At 43.1% G+C, this 22,208-nt stretch overlaps 1 protein-coding gene across 10 annotated transcripts in view; it reads left to right on the forward strand.

Annotated features, from left to right (window-relative positions):
• Positions 1 to 22,208, forward strand: part of LOC133513351 (uncharacterized) — a 197,631-nt gene that overhangs the window by 22,912 nt on the left and 152,511 nt on the right. Inside the window, exon 4 of one of the 10 annotated variants that reach the window (XR_009798468.1) lies at positions 2,047 to 2,148. The exons of the other annotated variants lie outside the window; for them this stretch is intronic. The gene's annotated coding sequence lies outside the window, so the exon portion shown is untranslated. Of the gene's footprint in view, positions 1 to 2,046; positions 2,149 to 22,208 lie in introns of those variants that run through there. 10 annotated transcript variants of the gene reach the window in all.

Genomic DNA, 22,208 nt, shown 5'->3' on the forward strand with positions numbered 1-22,208 from the left:
GAAACTGGGTATCGCTGATGCGACGTCTACAATACGGTTTGGAAAATAATAACAGGGAGTCCTCGGGTTGAGACGGTCTCGACCCAAGACATTTTGACTTTACAATGCCAGTCTGTCTGCCATTTTGTCCGGGTAATGCTTGTCCATGTTTGTGCACGGGGAGTATCTTCGCATTTTTTTGCCCTCCTTTTTAGACATTATAGCTCCAAAAAAGAAAGCTGTGTCTTTTATCAATACTTCTGCGGTCAAAATAAAATCAATTACCATGGAAACGAAGCTCAAGATCATAAAAAGATCGGAGAAAGGACAGACACCAACAACACCAAGGCGTCAGTCGGTCGACCATGGTGACAATTATTAAAGACAAAGTCCTTATTTTAGTGCATGGTTCCGTTCCAAAGGTTCCGTTCCTACGTTAGATGCAATGATCACAAAACAAGATTCTTTGATACCGATACTTTGAGGTGGAGAGGCTTGAGGGCCAGGTTCCTTTGCAGTAGCTAAGCACAGCCTCCCCTTCTTCTTCTCCATCCACGTCTCAGCAGTAATGCTTTGTGCGTCATCTTGTTTATTTCAATGTATTTGTTTTTTATACAAAGTACTTTGATGCAAATTCCGACTTTAATGGTGGACTCTGACTTAAGTTCGAGTTAAGTTGCTACTGTAGGAACGGATCTCAGTCATAGACCGAGGAATCCCTGTATTCGATCCCCTGCTCTATGTGCATGTTTGCTGACTTACCAGGAAATGAGAACTGGTCTTTTATGATTATAGTTGTTTACAGATCTAGCTCTTAATGTATCTATGTGACAGTGACAATTGCTTTCAACACAAGACAATAGCTGTCGCTTTAGGGTTACAACATTTTACATATGTTTCATCTCGCGCCTGTTATGGCTAAGATATTCCCAAATGTGGTGTTTATAAAAAATAACAACATAAAGGATACATTGACAATTTTATGCAGAACCGTTCACAGTCGAATAACGCTGCGACTTCCGTCATGTCGCGATTATGGCATCCCGCAATCAGATAAATGTTTGGCGACACATTTCTGATCTTAAACTTCACCCATTCATCCCAGTATTGTAGAATTCCCTTCTATGTGTCTGCTTCTGTTTTGGTTCTGATAGTACACTAATAGTGATAATATTTGTTCTGGTTAATTTGTTTGTTCTTTGTTCTGAATGTCGTACCAGGGTGGCACCGACTGCCAGAGACAAATCCCTTGTGTGTTGTTACACACTTGGCCAATAAAGCTGATTCTGATTCTGACTCTGATCAACCCACTGCTGGATTGATTTCGTGCCTTGCATTAAATGTGTGTACTCTTCACACAAAACAGTGACATGAAACAAAAGCTGAAAAATTTTGGCTATTACAGGCAATGTAGAAGTGGCTGCTGTGCTGGATGCATAGTACGTTTAAGACAATTGACAATTGCTAACTTTCACACATCAACTGTTCTCTGGTTTTGGGTGGGTTGCAGCTCTAGCAAACCCAAATCCGAAACTGAGCAAAGACATCCACTGTGTGCTCAATTTTCAAATGTCATTTGAAAACAGTGTGAAAACTAGCCACTCTGTGACCCATTTTTCAAAAGTTTTCGTTTTGAGGCTCCAAATGCAATCATGTAAACAAGGCAGATGGAGGGCCATGGAGTCCTCGTGTCCCGCCTATTTGACTCTTTGACTCCGTCTTCTTTTTGGTTGGATCTGAAATGAAGAACATCCTGCAAAGTTCTCACACTCTTATCCCTTCCAGCAGTGTGTTATGATGATGATGATGTGCTATTTTTACGACCTTCTTCTATTATTATCTTCACTTCTGTGGACTTTCACACAGAGCATCGTCTGGCGTGCCGCCTTTCCCACCGCTGACATAAGCGCTCAGAGAAGGCACCGCATACAAAAAAAAAAAGACAGACAGCAAGACAGAAGTTGTTTTTGTCTCTTCCCCTTTTTTCCTCCCGCGCTTCCGCATATGGTCGCCCATTCTGCCCGTCTGTCTGTCTCTCTGTCTGTCTATGTATCTGTGTCATTACAGTAAATCAGAGGGCTCTTCGGCTTTATCGCGCCGTCCTTCTGGCCCAGGGACGGCCGGAGCAGATGTTGGAACCCGGGACCAAATGGATTTCCCCCTGCCGAGAGCAGCTTTTCTTGCACTTCTTAATGGAGGCTCCTTGAGATGCTAATGCCGCCACATTAGTGCAGCGGTGGTCCGGCAGAGTGATGCTGGGAAAAAGGAGAGACCCTTTTGTTGTGGGAGATATTCTTCACCTCATCCGGTACACCTACACATTGGCATCTAACAAAATACTGTATAATAACAAATCTTTTTCTCCTTCTTTTCCTTTCGGCTTGTCCTTTAGGGGTTGCCACAGCATGTCATCTTTTTCCATCTAAGCCGATCTCAAGGCAAAGAAATGCAGATTGCAAACAAGTATGAAGTGCAGAATAAATAATTACAGTATTTACCATATGTAGGCATGAGCTTATATCAATATAAGTTTTTATTTCTGATGGCATGTACAACTATGAACCGGCTGACCATCAGTAATCCAGTATGATAACTACACAGCATGATGCAGTCCAGTATGTACTCTGTATGAAGTAATGTACAGTACAAAGCTTCATGTTAGGCTTTTGTCATTATTGAGCCAAAATTTGAGTGCTTCATTTGATTGCTTATGAAAAAAATGATCCAACAGTAGTTTGAAACGTGGCCTGTAGACATCAATGTTTAACCCAGAAACGGATAATTTCTATTTCAGATTTTTCCCATGAGAACAATTGCAGCAGCGCAGTGCAATAGTGGTTGGCACGTTTGCCTTACAGGGCCTCCACTGTGGAATCCGAATGTTCTCCTCAGGCTTGCTTGCTCCCGAGGTCAACCACAAAACATGTTTTCTACGTTAGTTTCAATGCGTGATGTGGTCGAACCGGACCAGACCGGACCCGACCGTGCCATAAAAAAAACTCGCGCGTCGAACAATTGGATTTCTGCCTGCTTGCTCACGTTCATGAATGTAGCCAGCAAGATACGTACTTCTGGAGTATTTTAGTCATAGGTTTTGTTTTTTCATCCACAAGAACATCATACATGAATGAATATTAAGTATTGATGTCAAACAAAATTTGATGCCATATTGTCCCACAAGCAATGCTGGTTGTCAGTAGTGTGCGCTTAGAAAACTTAATGTTATGAAGAAAACGATCCTCAGATGAGCTTGGGAAATGTGCAATTCTGATGAAAAATATCCTGCTAGGTTACAAGGGAACCGTTTGATTCATTTTCCAAAGCCTAAAACACAGTTAACGAAGTGGCTACGATGGATTGAGGCTCATGGAAGAGTGCACATACAACGAAATGTGGACAATGTGGAGAAGTATCTTCTCTGAGTTTGATTTAACTATTATCAGTGCTTTATACATTGCAGGAGAACATCTTTAACTTTGTTAGTGTATCACTGACCTGCTGAATGAAGCATGTCATGTTTTATGCCGAAGAATTGGGTTAATAATACGCAAATGCGCCACGTCATGCAAGAGAAATATCTATTTGCATCACATCAGACTTTTAAGACAGAGCACTGGGTTCCATTACGAGCTAAGTCAAATGAATACATCCACTCACTTATAAAGAGTACAATGATATTACTCGTGATCTTTCCAAGTAAAAAGTACTCACCCTGCTTTACAGGCGCAGTACAATTCCACTATTTTATCCTGTTGGATTTCAATGTGAAGTTTGTGAGGCGTCAAACATTTTTGCATCGATCGCCAACGTTTCGCTGTAACTCTGACATTGCGTCGTGCCCCGTCCAAAATCTTAATTCCGTGTACATATCCTTGCGTGAAATAGTTGAGACCTCTCTGTAGAACTCTTTCGGAAAAGTCATTTGGCAAAAAACATACCTCAATATTATCTGGAATACGCGATAGAGAATCGACTTCAAACATGTTCTGTTCAATCTCCATTTTAGAAGCTTGTGGGACATGGCTAAGGGGGCGGAGCTTAAGATCGCCATCGGAAAGGTCCATTGGCTGCATGCCGCCTTTTTGCCCCTAAATCAAATGCCACAGGCTTCAGTCCTCTCAGGACCGGAATGAGGGCAACTGAGGTGAAAATTGTTTGCAAATCTGACCAAATTGACGAGCACTGCGGAATGGTTTGCCTTCAAACTTCAAGGCTCCATCGTGTGGACTAATAAATAGAAAAAAAAAAAATGATACTTGTGTCTTTAAGTAATGTGCAAGTGCTCCATAGGGTACAGTGCATCAACAGGAAGCTTTCAGCTCTTTTGCTCCTCCTTCCTGCAGTCTTACACACACACGTGCACACACGTGCACACAGATTTATGGCTCTGGCCACTCTTGTCCCTGTCAGCAGCTGGCCGACTGAGTCTTGTTTGAGCTTGTGTGCACCAGTTCTCATGTACAAGCAGCCCTATGTATGTATGCATGTGTGTATGTGTTTGTGCATCATTTTTGTGTGCGAGGGTCCCAGTAAAGCCTGCCTGCTGCCGGGCTGGGCTCTGCGGTGTCGGCCAGGCCATGTGGCCACTTTAAAGCTCCTTTCTGAGAGGCCTGTGTGCTTGTTAAGGAGCTCCTCTACACTAACAGTTGGCTGTGGGAATCCCTATGCCAGCTGTAGCCTGCACACAAACCCCCCCTGCCCCCCTCCTCACTTGCTCGCCGCCTTCATCCCTCATCACTTCCTTTTTCACCCGTTCTTTACCAGCTACCTACTACTTCCCTCTCTGGCTATGTGTTCACACAATCTGCACAATCTATGTAGTGAAACATCACCGCGGGCCTTCTGTCTGGCCCGGCAGCTGGAAATGCACTTGGGCAACGGCATTTAGATTGGGGCGGGGGAGAAAGGGGGGTTCATGGCAGTTTGTTACAAGAATAGGCTGCAGGTCCTGCTTTTGGATTCACCGGCATGCACCTTTTCATGCCGGCGCGGTTATTCCCCCCCCTAATACACAAATTCACCGTGAGGTTGTGCGGCCGTCCGTCTGACTTTGGCTGACCTTTTGCGGAGAGCAAGAGAGCAGGTGCACCTGTGTCCCGTTTGCCTGGCTCATATACTCCCAAGGTGCCGCGGGGGCACATCTGCTCCTGAGCGCTCACTCGTGCACACAATGAGCACATTTGCCTGTACAGTATTGTCGTCCCGGGGGCTCGGCCTTGCAGCTTTTTATGGATGAAGCCGTCGAGGCTGTGATACTTGCACGCGGGTCGACTTTTAGTAGGTCCTTGGCAACCAGTTTTTGCAAGGCTGTGCTGCATTCAGTGCACATCGCAAAATGGCTCTTTGAAAAAGGTGAAGCTAAGAATCTACTTTGAAAAAACACTAGTGAGAACGGCAGCGTTGCAGTATGGGAAAACTGTGATGGCAAGGACAGGACGTGGGCGTGGTCAAGTAGTATGTTTGTAGTCTGTGCTTAGTACATTGTGACATGTTGACAAAATATCTCTTTATCTCTTCTTTTTACACTTAATCACGGAGCAAGTAGCTTCAGCAAGCATACCCAGACTTCCCTTTCACCAGCCACTTCTTCCAGCGTTCCCAAGCCAGCCGAGAGACATCGTCTCTCCAGCGTGTCAGGTGTCGTCCTCGGGGTCTCTTTCCGGTGAGACATAACTGGAACACCTCACCAGGGAGGCGTCCGGGAGGCATCCGAATCAGATGCCCCGGCCACATCATCTGGCTCCTCTCAATGCGGAGGAGTAGCAGCTCGACACTGAACCCCCCCCTGGATGACTTTTCACCCTCTGTGTCCGAGCAAGGGAAACCAAGATCCAATTTTTGTAGTCATCACAGGGGTTTTGGAGTCGTACTTTGCCTGGTCCCTCAAGTAAGACCTGTTTGTCAAGGGAGTTCTCGGTTTAAGATGGTCTCGACCTAAGTCGTTTCGACTTTATGACACCCCTGTCTTGGTCGCCATGATGGCCCCAGCACCCTCCTGTTTTTGCTTAGCTAATGCATATTGCTTATCTGTGTTTGTGCGCTGGGAGTTTATTTGCCCTTTTCGCCCACCTTTTTACACATTATGGCACACATTTTTTTTTTTTTAGCAATGCTGCTTCACCCGTAGAAAAGCAATGACCATGGAAATGTCATAATCATTTAGACTTGGGCTTCTGTTGGATGACTGTGGCGATTATTATTAAAGACAAAGCCCGTATTTTAGCGCACATGAAGGGTTTCACCGTAAATTTTTACTTTAATGGTGAAACTTCGGCTTTGGTTGGGGTGGCTCATCTTTGACGCCGACGTGATCGGATAATATTGCCCCAGACACTTGACTCGATTGTGAGACGTTCTCTTCTTTGAAAAGAGCTTTCGTGTCAGAAGGGGCATGTCCCACAGTAGGGGCCACAGCGTGTTTTCAATGGCAAATGTCCGGGGTGACGCCACGGACAGTAAATGCAGCCAATATGGCGACCACTTGGATGTCGAATGAGACTTCCGCAACTTTGCGCATGGATGACGTGCTCTCCGCTCATAATTCTTTTTTCGTGTAGACATTGAAGTGAATAATGTTATGTGTATTTTTCATTTCACTATCTATTTTAGAATGTTTATCGGGATGACACTTGATCTTTAACTAGTAGCACATCTAACTTTTACAATAGGCTGCAAGACATGAAATAGCACAAAAGTTTTGAGGATCATTATATTATGATGCATTTTTTTAAAAATCGACTTTCAGCTCTGGCTAAACTAAATAGGACGCTCCTCTCCTGCCCTCTCTCGTCTTTCTCCCCCCCCCCCTTCCTCTCTTGAGACGACCATGCAAGCTGGCGTCCTTTCACTCCACAGATGTCTCTGTTCCTATACGCCTCTCGCTGTGAGGAGATGTGTTGGCAATCCTGCGAAACACACCTACAACACACACAATAACACACACACACACACACACACACATACACACACACACACCACACACACACACACACATACACACACACACACACACACACACATACCTTCACAGATGCCCGTTTGTGGAGACACCCAAACTCAGGGTGTGATGCTGCTGTGAGGACTCACCTAGTTCATGGTGTGCTCAAAATGCCGGAGAAGACGGATCGGAACATGTGTTTGCGAGTTTGTGTGTGTGCGTGCGCACAAACGCGTGTAGTCAACACATTATGTGTGAGTGTGACAACCTGGTATAGTTTAGATCCGCCATATCTCTCAGGTTGGGTGTGACAGGTTGTTGCCACATACGTGAGGCTGGCTTGATTAATACCTATTATGTGTGTGCGTGTTAAACTTGTACTGTTTGACTTATTGGGTATTCATTTCAGTTTGGGGTGTGGTGGTAAGCGAGGAGCTGCTGTTAGCCACAACTCACTCCCAGGCACTCACGCACAGACACCAGATTCTTTGAAGGCACACATCCGACGAAATACAACAGTATGTATAGCAATAACACTCCATATCAAGTCTTTAGTACCTTAAAAAATTATTGTATATGTATTGTATTCTCTTTACACTTCATTATATTTTCAATAATACAATACTATTTTGTTTAATTTCTACATTGTGATGGAGTTAAATATCCATCCATCCATCCATCCATTTTCTTTTGCCGCCTATCCTCGTGGGGAGTGCCGGAGCCTACCCCAGCTCTCAACATTCAAGTGCTTAGAATCTTACAAACAGGTGACTTATTTTGTGATTAGAGGTGTCCATTTATGTATTTACTTTGACACCTGAGTTGTGAATTGTTTTCATGTCTCGTGATAATAGTGACAATAATCCATGCATCCATGCATCCATCCATCCGTTTTCTTAGCCGCTTATCTTCACAAGGGTCACGGGAGTGCTGGAGTCAATCCCAGCTGTCAACGGGCAGGAGACGGGGTACACACTGAACTGGTTGCTAGCCAATCGCAGGGCACATAGAGACAAACAGCCAACTAACAATCGCACCTACGGGCAATTTAGAGTGTCTAATTAATGTTGCATGTTTTTGGGATGTGGCTATATTTGTGTGCCTGGAGAAGACCCACGCAGGCACGGGGGGAACATGCAAACTCCACACAGCAGGGCCAGGACAGAACCCAGTTCCTAAGAACTGTGAGGCCAATTTCCCTGTATACATAAAAGTATTTTAAGCTGGGAGGCGTCCTACATGACATTCACAAAGCCATCCTCAAAAATGCTGAGGAATTTCTCCCAAAATAAATAATTGCTATTTATTCCTCGACTCCTCTGAGGTTGGCAGTTTATGCAAAATTTTTAGCTGTGCATAAGACTCAGTAATATTGTTCTGCTGTTTTCCAAAATTGTGTGGACTGTTGCATACAATTGACAAACTGCTTGGATGTCAAATTTAAAACCAGTCAAAAAGAAAAAAACATTTAGAACTCTCGGAACCCTTAAGTCTGTCTGTACTGTACCACTAAATGTGCCATGCAATTGACAGGCAACCAGTCCTAGGTGTATGCAGCCCTTTTGGCCAAAGTCAGCTGGGGGAGGATACAACTTCCTCGCAACCGTAATGAGGAAAAGCGCTGACCAACCTGAATGAATAAGCTGTGTTCTTTGCAGTTTGAATGGGACAATGAGTTGTGCAAAGTTGCGTTTGTTAACTCCAGTTCTTTGATGTGTTCTCTTGCTGTCTGATCGCTTGTGTGTGTGTGTGTGTGTGTGTCCACAGCATGGCGGTCCATCTGTCTCCAGGAGAGCAGCTTCCTTCTCTCTCTTTCTCTCTCTCTCTCTCTCTCTCTCTCTCTCTCTCTCTCTCTCTCTCTCTCTCTCTCTCTCTCTCTCACACGCACACACACACACAAAACCTGGTCTGACATCCGCGTACACACACATGAAAACACACAAAAGTCTACCTTCTGTCCAGCTATATGTCTGTCTGTTTGTCCACACTCATTTGTGTCGGCGTGTCCTTCTGCGCACATCTCCCCACAAAGCTGGTCAAAGCCAGTCATCTGCCTTCCTTCTGTCTCTCTGTCTGCCCATCTATTTGTCTCACATCCAAATGGTCACAAAAGATCGCGTGTGCATGTGTGTGTGCGTGTGTGTGTGTGGATTTTGCACGTGCCATTTGGAAAATCACAACTCAATGGAACGCTCAGCCGTATGACACAGTTTGGATCCGACAATATAGCTGCTGCAAAATGACAATGTCACACGGAGTCAAAGGTTTTCTGCCGCCTGTCTAATTTTAAGTTTCAAAAGTTAAGGCAAAGTCAATTGCCTGTCCAGTTTGGAGCACAATATTGAGCATTGTTTTGTATTTTGTAGGCTACGATGGAATAACGAGAATAGTATATTGTAAAAATGCCATTTCCCAAAAATTGATTTATGAAAGAAACAACAAGAAGAAAAATACTCTGGGAGCTATAGAAAAAAGACAATACAATCACAACTATGAGGGGGGGGGGAACCCCAATATTACAAATAAAAAAACGTTTACAATTAAAGTGACAATGGGAAAAAAATTACGATATAATATAATATTTTTTCAAAAACGGCCACACTCAAAGAGAAAAAAACAGTACAGTAATAAATTCATAGACTCACAAATAAATTCAAAATATGTGATGGTCCCTGGTCATCAAGTTTGAAAAAAAATATTTTTTTCAGAATATTTGATATTCTTTAATCGAAATTGGTAGGTCATTTTGACTGAAAATAGCCAAAGTGCTCTTTTTCAAGCTTTTGCAGTTTTGTACTCTTCTTTGATTACTCATGCACATTTTGGTGACAATAAAGCAACCCTGCTAAATTTTTTTTATAGAAATTCTATAGAAATCTGTTGAATTCTATAGAATTTTTACAGAACAATAGAATTTTTAGAGAAATTCTATAGGACTTGGGTCCTAAAGTTCTATAGTTTCTTTAGAAATTCTTTAGAAATGTTCTATAATTTAATTTAATTTTTTTTTTTTTTTAGCAGGGAAGCCTCACTATTTAATCCACAGTTGCGTCATAAATTATAAAGATATAGTTAAATATTATTGTAAAGTGCCATGCTTTTTTATAATGTACTTTTACGGATTGGTGGCGGCCCTCAGTCGTTCCCGCAAAACCCGGAAATGCAGTTCTAGGAGTCTGTGAACACTTTTGTTGACAAAGTCATCCTGCACAAATTGGGCCAAAACGCATCACAAGTCTGTTTCTTCAATGCTTGGGAATTTTTCCCAAAGTAAAATTGAAGCCATTCAAAGATGCAGAGTCCTCTAGCAATTACAGCGGTCTGAATAAGTAATAGTCTGACCATTGTGCAAAGACTTCAAGAAATTTATGCACTTTAAAGTATCTAGTTGTGCGATAATCTGGGAAAATGTCGATTGTGCAAATGGTGCAGATGCTACTCGGGCACATGAGTGGTCAGCATTGGTCAGGAACAGATATGGAAATAGTGCAGTGTGTCGAGACTACTACAGTGAATGGAAGAGTAATGTACAATTGGCCTGACACAAATGTGACAACAAACTCAAGACAAAAAAAATAGCAGCATGTTGCAATGGAATTGTACGGTAAATTAGTTTGCAATGTTCGGTAGCGCCTGTATGAGCGAAGGAGATAGTGACCAGGATGTTGAGGGTCCAAGTGGATTTTGCACACTCTGATTCAATGACTGCTGTGTGAAACTGCCTCAACAGTTCTTGTGGCAGGTTGTCCTTCCTCAAAAGCTGCAGGATGTACATCCTCCGCTGGGCTTTTTTGAGGATGGACTTGATGTTGAACTCCCACTTCAGGTCCCGAGAGTGTAATTACCAGGAACTTGAAGGTCTCGACAGTTCAAACAAGACAATTGAACAGTGTGAGCGTGAATAAATATAAAGTCAATCTCCACAAAACTTTGTAATGGAATGATGCATGAAGGAACAATTCATTCTTTATTTATATTTAATTCAATTTAGTGATGACCCGGGCCCGTTTTTTTTTTTTTTTTTTTTTTTTTTTTTTTTTTTTTTTTAAACTGATATAGTATCATTGAACCACCTCTGTGTCCATCCTCTCTTAAGCAGAAAGTAGCCTACTCACAAACTATCCAATGGGCAAAGAAAACCTACAAAGCTGTATGAATTGTTTTTAGTTATATGTGCTCATTCTGCTATGGCGCAAACAGAAAATGTAATTGTGCCCAAGACCTTTAGTGGAAACAGGGTCCAGATCATGCTACGTCAGGGGTGTCAAACTCATTTTTGTCACGGGCCACATTGTAGTTACGATTTCCCTCAGAGGGCCGTTATGACTGTGAATCCATGAAATTCTTTCACCTCATTATATTTACAGATGAAATTTATGAACTAGTTTTAAATCAGACATCAAGCATAATGGGGTTTTCAACTATTATTCACGTTTGGTAACACAAAAATGCTTGCAATATCTCAACTTTATCATTTATCATAAGACAGTTTGAAATTTTGTTACAGATTGTCACAAAAATCATGGAAGTTGATATACATGATTTGCCTTCGCGGGCCACATAAAATCATGCGGCGGACAGTATCTGGCCACCAGGCCTTGAATTTGACATCTGTGTGCTGTGTGTTTCCAAACCCAACCCTGGAAAGCTGAAATATTCCATACTAGTAATTTCGTGTAAATGTGGCTTAAGATAAAATTGAAAGAGGTTCCTTGTAGCCATCCTGACTTTGCGTGGGCGAGCTAATCGATCACTCACTGGTCGGTTACCTTGCCGTTCCTCCTTTACTGGCGAGCAGCCACACCTAGTGTGTGCATGTGCGAGTGCGAGCATAGCATTTGTATGCGTGGGTGTGTGTCCGAGGGGGGACATTGATTGGAGCTATTTCTGCTTTGCCACATGACAGATGCAGCCTGTTCGCAGCAGAAACGTCAATGCCCACACCTGCTTGGCTGCTCCATGTGAGCCCTCATGTGTTTGTTTGTCGGTGGCAGCAAGTCTGATATTTCATACAAAGTGAACTTAGCAAATTACCTACACCTGCACCTTCTTTTCATGATCTGACACAAAAGGTTCATCCGAAAAGCCGCCTTTACAAAGATACAGTAATGAGGCTCGGTTTTTATTGACACTGTTAGGACTGGGTTGCATGGTCCATTCCTCCATCTTCTATCGCGGTTGCGCTTATTTAGGATGGTGGGTGAGCTGGCTTGGGTGGGGTGGAGTAGACCCTGGACTCGCCACCAGCCAATTGCTGGACTGGACTGGCTAGTAAAATAACAATTCACATGCACGTGAACAACTTGTAGCAGTTAAAGTCTGCCATGAAGCTAACATGCATGTTTTTGGAATGTGGGAGGAAGCAGGAGTCCCGAGCGCGATCGACATCTTTGTCGGGCATCTGTGCCACACCTTTGCCATTAAAATGAAGAGTATAAATGATTTACTTTTTTTATAGTTGTATGACAGAATTGTCATGATGTTAGGAAAATACCTCTGGGAGTTTTTTTTAATTGAAATGAAATCCATTGTGCGGCACGGTGGATCAGCTGATAAAGCGTTTGGCCTCACAGTTCTGAGGTCCTGGGTTCAATCCCGCACACGCCTGTGTGGAGTTTGCATGTTCTCCCCATGCCTGCGTGGGTTTCCTCTGGGCAGTCCAGTTTCCTCCCACATATCCCAAAAACATGCAACATCAATTGGACACTCTAAATTGTCCCTAGGTGTGATTGTGAGTGCGACTGTTCTCTGTCGCCTATGTTCCCTGCGATTGCCTGGCAACCATTTCAGGGTGTGCCCGCCTCCTGCCTGTTGCCAGCTGGGGTAGGCTCCAGCACTCCCCGTGACCCTCGTGAGGATAAGTGGCAAAGAAAATGGATGGATGGAAAAAATCCATTGTATTTATAATCCATCTAGTCTGTGTGTGATCTTATCGTTTCTTATTTCCTGCTTATCTTGTTCAGATTTGGGTCTGGTGGGGTCTATCCCAGCTGAATTTGGCCAGTTGCAGGGCACAAACAGACAAACAACAATTCATTTTTTCATTCAGACCTGTGCACAATTTTTTGGGAGGAAGCCCCGGAGCCATGTTTTCAACCCCAAACCTCAGAACAATGAAGCAGAAGTGATGACCACTTGTCCATCGAGTTCTGCATGTCAATTAAAATAAAAGAGGCGAAACAACATAAATTGTGGGACCCAGTTAGAGATAGTTTTACAATGCATAGTGTTCAGCATCTTTCAAATCAGGAAAAAAATGAAACAAACAAAAAAAGTGTTGCTGTATGCTCGATGCGTCCAGGTAGGATTACAGGCCCTAACAAGTTATAAATGATAGTAATGGCCATCTGTTTGCCTATAGGGAGTTCTTAGCCAGCTCGGATCTGACACGGTGTGCCGCGCCTCCACAGACACTCCTTTGAGCGTTGCACGTTTAGAACGAGAGCACCTCGTGCTTTGGCATTTGCTAAATTCAGACCTGACGCTCTGACAGCAGATGCTCAAAGCGAGACTTCAAGATGAGGATAAGTGGAGCTTTTTACACCCCCCCCCCTCCTTCACTCAACACCACCATACCCCTCCTCCTCACTTGCAGCATAGCATACAAGGAGCAACTGTCAAATGGTGTATGTCCTCCTCTGTGGACGATTAATATCAGCTAATTAGGACTGGTGGCTGAGGCACTGAGAGAGAAAATCCAAACTCACATTGGGGAATGTGTAGTATAAATAGGATTTAAGAGAGCGCTGGAACTAGTGAATTTGACAAACACGGGGCTCGGATCGAGTGCTGGTGGACTGCTTTGTCCATGGTAACTGTGGCCTCTGTGTATGTGTATTTGTGTGCAGGCTCTGGTCTTAGCCCTGTGGCAGGTGTCTCATCCCTGCACAGTGTTTGCAGTCTGGCCCCTCTAAGCGCTGGAGCCTGTCTCAGGCAGATTACACACACACGTACACACACACACACGCGAGCAGATGGGTGCAGACCTCATCACCCAACAAGCACACAAAGCAAGGCCAGGCCAGATGAAGGCACTGGACGTATATGATGGTGTTTGGAAAGCCCTATGTGCATTTACAAAAAAAAAATATATATATATCGTTCCTATATGGTACACTGTGGGAATGGTGAACAAGTGGGTAGCACATCTGTCTCATAGTTCTGAGGACTTGCGTTCAAATGTGGCCTAAGCCTGTGTGGAGTTTGAATGTTGTCCCTGTATGGCTCTTCCCAGGGTGTGCCACCCCCACATAGACATCCCAAAAATATGTGTGCTATGTAGGTGAATTGAAGACTTTAAATTGCCCATAGGTGTGAAGACAAGTTCTTTGAATTGTTTGTGTGTTTATATGTGGCCTCTAGTTGACTGGTGACCAGTTCAGGGTGTATCCAACCTCTTGCCCAGACTCCAGCACATCGGCTATTATCATCTTTGCTGGCTCTGTGATGACATCTTCAGATAAAAATTACATTGTAGACGTTTAAAGTACTTTGTCCATGGACATTGAACTTGATATCAAGGATATTGGATAAATGCTGTAAAGGCTTTCCACATGATGTGTCTCTGTGCATCAAACATGCGGGTGCGCTTATCGATCATGTCCGATTTTTACATCCACGCTATGCATTTGTGAAAAGTGTGTGCTAGCAGCGGCGTGGCTAAAGACATTAGCGGGAAAACTGGTAATCGCGTTGCCCACAGACAAGGTGAAGTATCCCCCCCCACTTATCAAGGCTAAGGCTGCCCGAGATAATGTTGCTGCCCTCCTCCGGGTGGCTCCTATTAAAGGTGACTCGCAGGGCCACCTGAGATGCCGCACTCAGAAGAGGACGCGTGCGCGACTGCGATAAAATGCGACAGCATGCTAAATGTCAAAGTGCCGCAGGCTAACAGCGCCTGGCTTTGCTGACACAAGAAACACAAACTTAATTTTAAATCTAGTTGTAAGAGTGATGTAATTATTTTTAAAGCTCATGAGACCAAGCCGAATACTTCAATGCACCATTTACACTATTTAGATTTTTCAAGTCGATGCAAACACAGTGTTTACTCTTTTAAGATTCATTTTATAATTATTTTCTAAAAAACGAACAAAAATGTAGTTCACTTTCTGTTCCTCTTCTGATGTCCCACAATGAAGACATGGACTGCTGAATCTTCATCATTCAGCTTTGTTGTGCGCATCTGTGTTTTCCGCCATGTAGGGGAAAGGTCATAAATCACAAGCGAGGCGAGCTTGGCGTGACCTCAGCGCCGGGGTGCTGCTTGTTTTTTCATCAGTGCCACATATTTTCTGTGTATTTTAAGACATACAGCATACAGTAAACGCATACACGGTCGCATAGAGGCTCCACTGTGTTTGGCACAGCTGCTGTTCGATTCTTCCATGTGACCACGGGCTGCTGAGACCACATGGACAGGAGAAAAAGCCACCTTTAATGCCGATAGATGAGTCTGTGTGTGTTTGCATACACACACACACACACACACACACACACACACACACACACACACACACACACACACACACACACACACACACACACATGCCGTGGTACTTTAATTTGTTCCGTGAGCAGCCTCATAATGCAATTTACCTGTGTATCAAATCAATTCTCCCCATTAAAATGACTTCAAATGCCATTAATCTGTTCAAGTTCCGAAACGCAATGTTTGTTTTTGATAAAGAACAACAGCACTGTGTTGTATAAAAAAACAATAATAGAGAACATTACGAAAAACAAACAAAACCTGTTTGTATAAAGTCTAATTGATGTATGTAGTCTTGTATTTGGGTGTTGGATGTGTGTTTTCGAGGCTATTCTTTATAAAATGTATTTTTTTTTGTAAATATTTTCGGATTTCTGGAGCAGTTTACATAAAAATTTCTGTGGGTAATTTTTCAGTTTTACACAGACTTTTAGCAACGGATTGATCACAAAAACAAAGGTTTCACTTTTTTTTTCTTTTTTTCTGCAGTGGTATTGTTAGCGCAATGATACTCTTATGGTGAACGCTAGCATTGTGTTTGGTTGTTGACATTAGCAAGACAACGTTTTCCTGGAGCGCCGGTTTTATTGGCCCAGCGGACAGATGATGTCTTTGCTGGCGGGTTGCCATGGCGATGTCTGCCTTCAGCCGTCACGCGGGCGATATTGCCGACACGCACCATGGTGCGGCAGCCTCCATTAGTACTCGGCGTTCATATTGTTTGATGCTTCATGCCTGTCGTGTCACATCACCGTCACTATCGCCATTTGGACTTGTGATTGGACATGGTTTGTTTGTTCTTACATTGTTCCATGTCGCTTACCACTCTTGAGTGTGTGTGTTTGTGTGTGTATCCTTGTACTACGTTGAGACAAATTAGTTTTCAGCTTCACCGCCTGTGTGTGTTAAATGACACTGAAAGGCTACGAAATCTCTCAAGATGGGGACAAATTGTACCTTACACATTGTTTTAGGTGTGTGTGTGTGTGTGTGTGTGTGTGTGTGTGTGAGAGAGAGAGAGAGAGATCTGGCAGCTGGACTTTATCCAAACACTTAGCAGGTCTTTTCCGGTACAAACCCTCAAAATGAAGCACACTTGAGAGAGCCTGGAGAGCCTTGTGACATGCAGTTAAACCTCGAAGTTCAAACACTCCATGGGTGGACACTGGTTGACCTCAGATTTGTTTGTATTCCAAAACTTGGAAAAAAATGGAAATTGACGGTTCCATTTTTGGGTCTGGCATTCGTTGGTAGTTAGCGTATTTGTTTGGTTTTCTTTGGGTATTCCAGCCATTCCAAGGGTTTTCTCAGGGGAGACGTCCAGGTCTCCATTTGTGTTGATGCCCATCCAAAAATATAGATGTATATACATGTGTACTGGATATTCTGTATCATCACAGATTGATGTATGACTAATGCTAAAAATATGCAAATTGAGTCTTATCAGCAGTCGTCTTTACCACAGTAAAACATGGCTTGAAAATAATATGAATTGTACAGTATATTTATTTAATTCACCATCTGACACTTCCCAATTTTATTTATTTTACTTATAACTAAAAATTCTCAGGATTTGAAGTTCCATATTTTATCATCTGTTATTCCACTCCTTATACTGATGTTTTTAGTTTTGGCGTTTGTCTTCTCAGTATTGGTATCAAGGTCAGAATTTTGGTTTTGTGATAACACAACTATCCACCTGTGACCATTCATAGTGTATGACCATGATGGCAGCTATTCACGCCAGGATTTTGCACTGAGTCAGTAAATTGAAACAGAGCCAACACTATTTCAGTATACAGTATACTGTATAGTTTTTCTGACCTTTTCTCTGGTGGTGTAAAACATATGCCTAGGCTCATTAAAAATTCATAAGCACTGATCTATGAAATTGTGACTTTAAAATTGTTCATCCCTAGTTTTTACCACTGCACTTACAATCAAAGGGAAAACCCCGACCAGTCACAAACAAGCCAAGAAGTACCAATTTGTGTTTGTTGAAATGATGCATGCCACAGCATCTGATCTCGTTAGCTGCCCGGATAGAGCTCGTGCACGTGACGTCACCATTTTCACGGCGCCAACAGAGGTGCTCGATCGACATTGTGGGAGACATTGAACTGGAGGAGAATATTTACAATACCAGAGACCTGTTATGCTGTTGGTTGTCACAACAGACGAGACAGATAGTCAAAGAGGTCATACTATAGCAAAGCAACTGAAAAGACCAGAAAACATCGATGGATTTCGGCAATTAAACGTGATGGCTGGTGCCAAACCAAATACACACGCCTGTGTATCGATCACTTCATTTCAGGTAGGAATTAGTCTTAATCTCAAATTACAAAGTATTTATAATGCCAAATTGACTCATTTGATAACAATGCATATTTAAAAAAAAAGTCGGTCGCAGAGAAGTTTAGAGGTGTATATGTGCGTGTGGCCGCAATATCCTTCCGTGTATGGAGGAGCCAACTCCCCGTCCTCTTTTTTTTCCCCAATCACAGTTAATGACTGAGTTTGTTTGTGTAAAACCAGGGGTCATTTATTTAAATATTGGTATTTGTATTGAATGCTACTTGAAAAGACCGATGGATTCCAGCAAAGGTTAACGTGTAGCCAAATACGCTTCTGTGTTCACAAGCCGTCAACCCGTCACGATGTTGGATTTATTTCAACGAAGTATTTGTATGCGTCTGTGTAAATCTTGGCATCTTACTCACTAGATACATGTGTATATCCAGTTGCACAAGACAAACGGAAGTGAATTAACAGTTCAATTTCTTATCAGGGAAAACATTGACTTCGGCATTAGATATGGGTCCCCTATGCCAAGTGTCTCTCATTTTTCCATATACCTTTGTTTATTATCACCTTCTAAATGTTTAACGGTATGGGACAAAACTCTGGGCGTTGTGCTATAAGACATATTTTCGGACTTAGCGTTGAACAATGCTTTGTTTGACTGTCAATATGGCCAGTCATGTGATTTCGGTGACGTTGGTGCACGAGCTCTATACAGGTGGGGCTCTCCAAAAATAGTCCAGAGGAGAACCTCGCATGGTCATGGTGACCTGTGTTTGGGACAGTCTGCAGACATTGAATCCATTTTCTTTTATTCCTGCATCCTTGCTGACTCACATCTTTGTGTTGAACTTGCAGAAATATGTGAGCTATTTTTTGAGTGAACTGCTTTTTAAAAGAACAACTCTCGATGCTGCTTTGCGATAAGGGCCTCGGGCATCCTTTCCTCACTTTGCATGAAGTTGTTTTTCCGTTGGGTGCAAATGATTTCTCCATCCATTCCATTTAAATGTTCCCACACTGTCCATTTCTTACCACGTTTCGCTCGTTTCTCCTCTCTCAAATACTTTCTCACAATTTCCGCTGTTATTGCTGCCTCTCTTTTGCTCACTCCTGCGATATATTTAACCCATCCCCCTGGGGAAAACAGAAGCCCGCCTCAATCTGGAACCAATTGTTTTGTTCGGTTCAGGGGTCCAGAACCGAGCCCTGAAAAGGGGCTGCCTGTGAGGACTGCTGCGTTATTTGTTTTTGCTATCAAAGAATGCCTGATGAAACATTGCATGGACTAAACCGTTTGAAAGGAGCATGAACCTCCACCAAGACCTCGACATTTGTCTCTCGAAGGCTTTTCACTGGATCCAGAATCAAATTGGATCCAACATGGATCCATCATAATCTTGCCAGTCAGGATTTAAAGAAACGAGTGTCTCAGTATGTACAATTGTGATTTCCTTCATTCCAAATGCATACTCTGCAGCCGATGGGAATTGAATGTGGTCATGACCCTGCATACACTATTTCAAACTTGGTATCTTAAAACTATTTTTACTTAATGGTTGTAGAGGTCTTGTTGGTTCTTATCATCAAGAATGTTTTATTAATACAATACTAATTGGCAATTGAGGTGAAATCGGGGCCGTGTTTCTGTTGAGACTGTCATTGCGACACATTTAGAAGGCAATGAAAGGAGCCGCTTCGATTCGTGGCAAATGAAGTTGGGTATAATCACACCCACAGTGGTGGAGCCCACTCAAAACGTCCTTTTATCAATTTTGACTAACAACTAACAAAGAAGTTACATTTTCAACAAGTCCCTGATGGTGTAGTGTTACACACACCTGCCTTTGGTGAGTGCAGCGTGAGATTGATTCCCGCTCACTGATGGTGTCAATATCTGCCCTGCGACTTACTGGTGACCAATTCAGGGTGTAGTCTGCCTTTTGCCCGAAGCTAGCTGGGATAGGCTCCAGCTTTCTTCCAGCCCTTGTGAGGATAAGCAGCTTGGATAATGACATGACATTCTATTTTCGAATTGCAATGTATTAAACCCCCTGCAACATGCACTACCCATTACAGCAGCTTACAAAATTTGTCTTCAGAACTTATTTCTGTTGGTACAAAGTATCTTCATAAACCTATTTTAGAGCTTTTGTTGGTCTTGACTCTACAAACTTCAAGAGTGCTGAGTCTTTCATCATTCGTGGTGCAGAGCACATTAAAGACTTAAAAAAAGGTTATATGATGAGCTTGGCGAGTTACCAGATAAACTTGGACCAGGTTGAATCCGGGCCTCACTCTCGCTTTATGAGGGGAAACTCATGTTACCATCTCTTCCTGTCTGTCACTCTCCAGAATCTCAGATGGCGTCTTCTCGCTACCACCACTCCTATGCTGCCCTTCTTTTAATTCCATTTCCCTGGGACAATTGGGGTAACCCACAAAAAAATGTATAATCACTGGAAGAGACTGTCGTTAAGAAAAACATTGGGGAAAAAATGGATACGCACTTGTGAAATGTTTCCTTGGTATCTTCTGGCTCTGCAAGTCAAAGAAAACTAATTCCAGACCCCCCTCAATAAAGTAAGACAAATGCACACATGACAGGACTGACTAATGGGGTGCAGGGTTTCAGCTATGGCTAACCTGAACCACCACCTAGATCCAGACCTGATGCCAACAAGCTGAGTAATGCCACTGCGAGCCTCACCCCGATAGGTCACTTAATGACCTTTACTTCAGATATTTTGTAGCAAACAATAGTGAGTGCCAAATGACAGATCGATCAATACGGGTCAGCTGTGCCATGCTGGGGAATTGTTTGGAAGCAATTTAGAATTCCTCTTTAGTGAAATGAAAACAAGTGAAAGCAGCTCCAAATTTGAATGGCGTACACATTGTTGCACAATTAGCCACCTCCTGCTTATCCTTCAATTGTATCCCAACAATTATGTATTATTCACAAAGAATCTCAAGATGCTCAATCCATTTCAACACAAGTGAATAACACAAAAGTCCCACATCTGCACCTTTATTGGGACTTGGACCAAAACATAATGAGTTCTTTTGTGGCTCAAACTCTACTCTCCCACTAATATTTATAGCAATCAGTTTTTATTTTATTTTCAATTTGTTTTGCACAATCCCGCTTATAAACAAGCTCAAAATCAGTAGAGAGCAGACCTTTGCTGTTGCATTTAAATTTTCGAGTTGCCCAAATTATACATCCATCCATCCATTTTCTTTGCCGATTATCCTTACAAGGGTCAAGGGGAGTGCTGGAGCCTATCCCAGCTGTCAACGGGCCAGCGGCGGGGTACACCCTGAACTGGTTGCAAGCCTATTGCAGGGCACATGGAGACAAACAGTCACAATCACACCTTTGGGCAATTTCCAATTAATGTTGGATGTTTTTGGGATATGTGGGAGGAAATCGGAGTGCCCGGAGAAAACCTACGCAGGTACGGGGAGAACATGCAAATTCCACACAGGCGGGGCCGGGATCGAACCTGGGTCCTCAGAACTGTCAGGCCAACACTTTACCAGCTGCTCCACTGTGCCACCCAAATTATACAGTACATCATTAAATAGCTCATGAATTTGCTTGAATTTTATTATTTTATGATTAAATAAAACTTCAGTTGAAAGGTCTGGTGGGGTTCCATCAGTCAACGATAGGCCACAAGAATGCAAACAGGGAGGTTTGTTGTATTAAAGTATAAACTGAAACAATAATGACCATGACATGCCACAAAATTGGCTTTTGTCGCGTGAACTTTGAGGCGATATCTTAAGCAAGCGGGCTACGATGCCTACAAAAGGACAAACAAGATTCGCTCATTCGCCATTTGGGTGCGATCGAAGTCGGATCACTTTTTCATCACATCCGAATTTTCCAGCGTTTGGGAGATTTAGTCCCCGTTTGAGTTTGGTACCAGTGTTCACACCTGACCAAACAAACTAAACCAAGAAAGATCTTACATTCCTATTGCAACAGAAGTGTGTGTGTGTGTGTGTGTGTAAGTGGTTTGGCTCTTACTTGGTCTATACTGTACTCATCCAAATGTACTTCTGTAGCTTTAACAAAATCCTGCTCACAAACACAAGTTACAGGGACTTAGTTGAAGTATTAAAAAAAATATAGTTTGTGTAGTCATTTCAAGCATTGCCACGCTCCACGTACAGCATATTTCAGTTCCAAGTAAAGTGATGTGTTTGTCCATCTCACTGGCGCCTTGACCTCTCACGCGTCTCCTGGTGCTGTCACATGCAGAGACAGGAGACCGAAGAGCTCAGGTCGGGATCTGGACTCACTTTTAAACCCATTAAGGCCACCTGGGTGTGTACCCACACCTGTCTCCAGAGATGGCCAGGAGGTGTGTGTGTGTGTGTGTGTGTGTGTGCGGTGGCCTGGACATGGCCAGGAGGAACAGACTGTTCAACAAGATTAGCGGGCCTCTCACATGTTGCATAACACGCTCGGCCACTTGTGAAACC

Source organism: Syngnathoides biaculeatus, chromosome 15, assembly GCF_019802595.1.
Source record: "Syngnathoides biaculeatus isolate LvHL_M chromosome 15, ASM1980259v1, whole genome shotgun sequence".
NCBI lineage: Eukaryota > Metazoa > Chordata > Actinopteri > Syngnathiformes > Syngnathidae > Syngnathoides > Syngnathoides biaculeatus.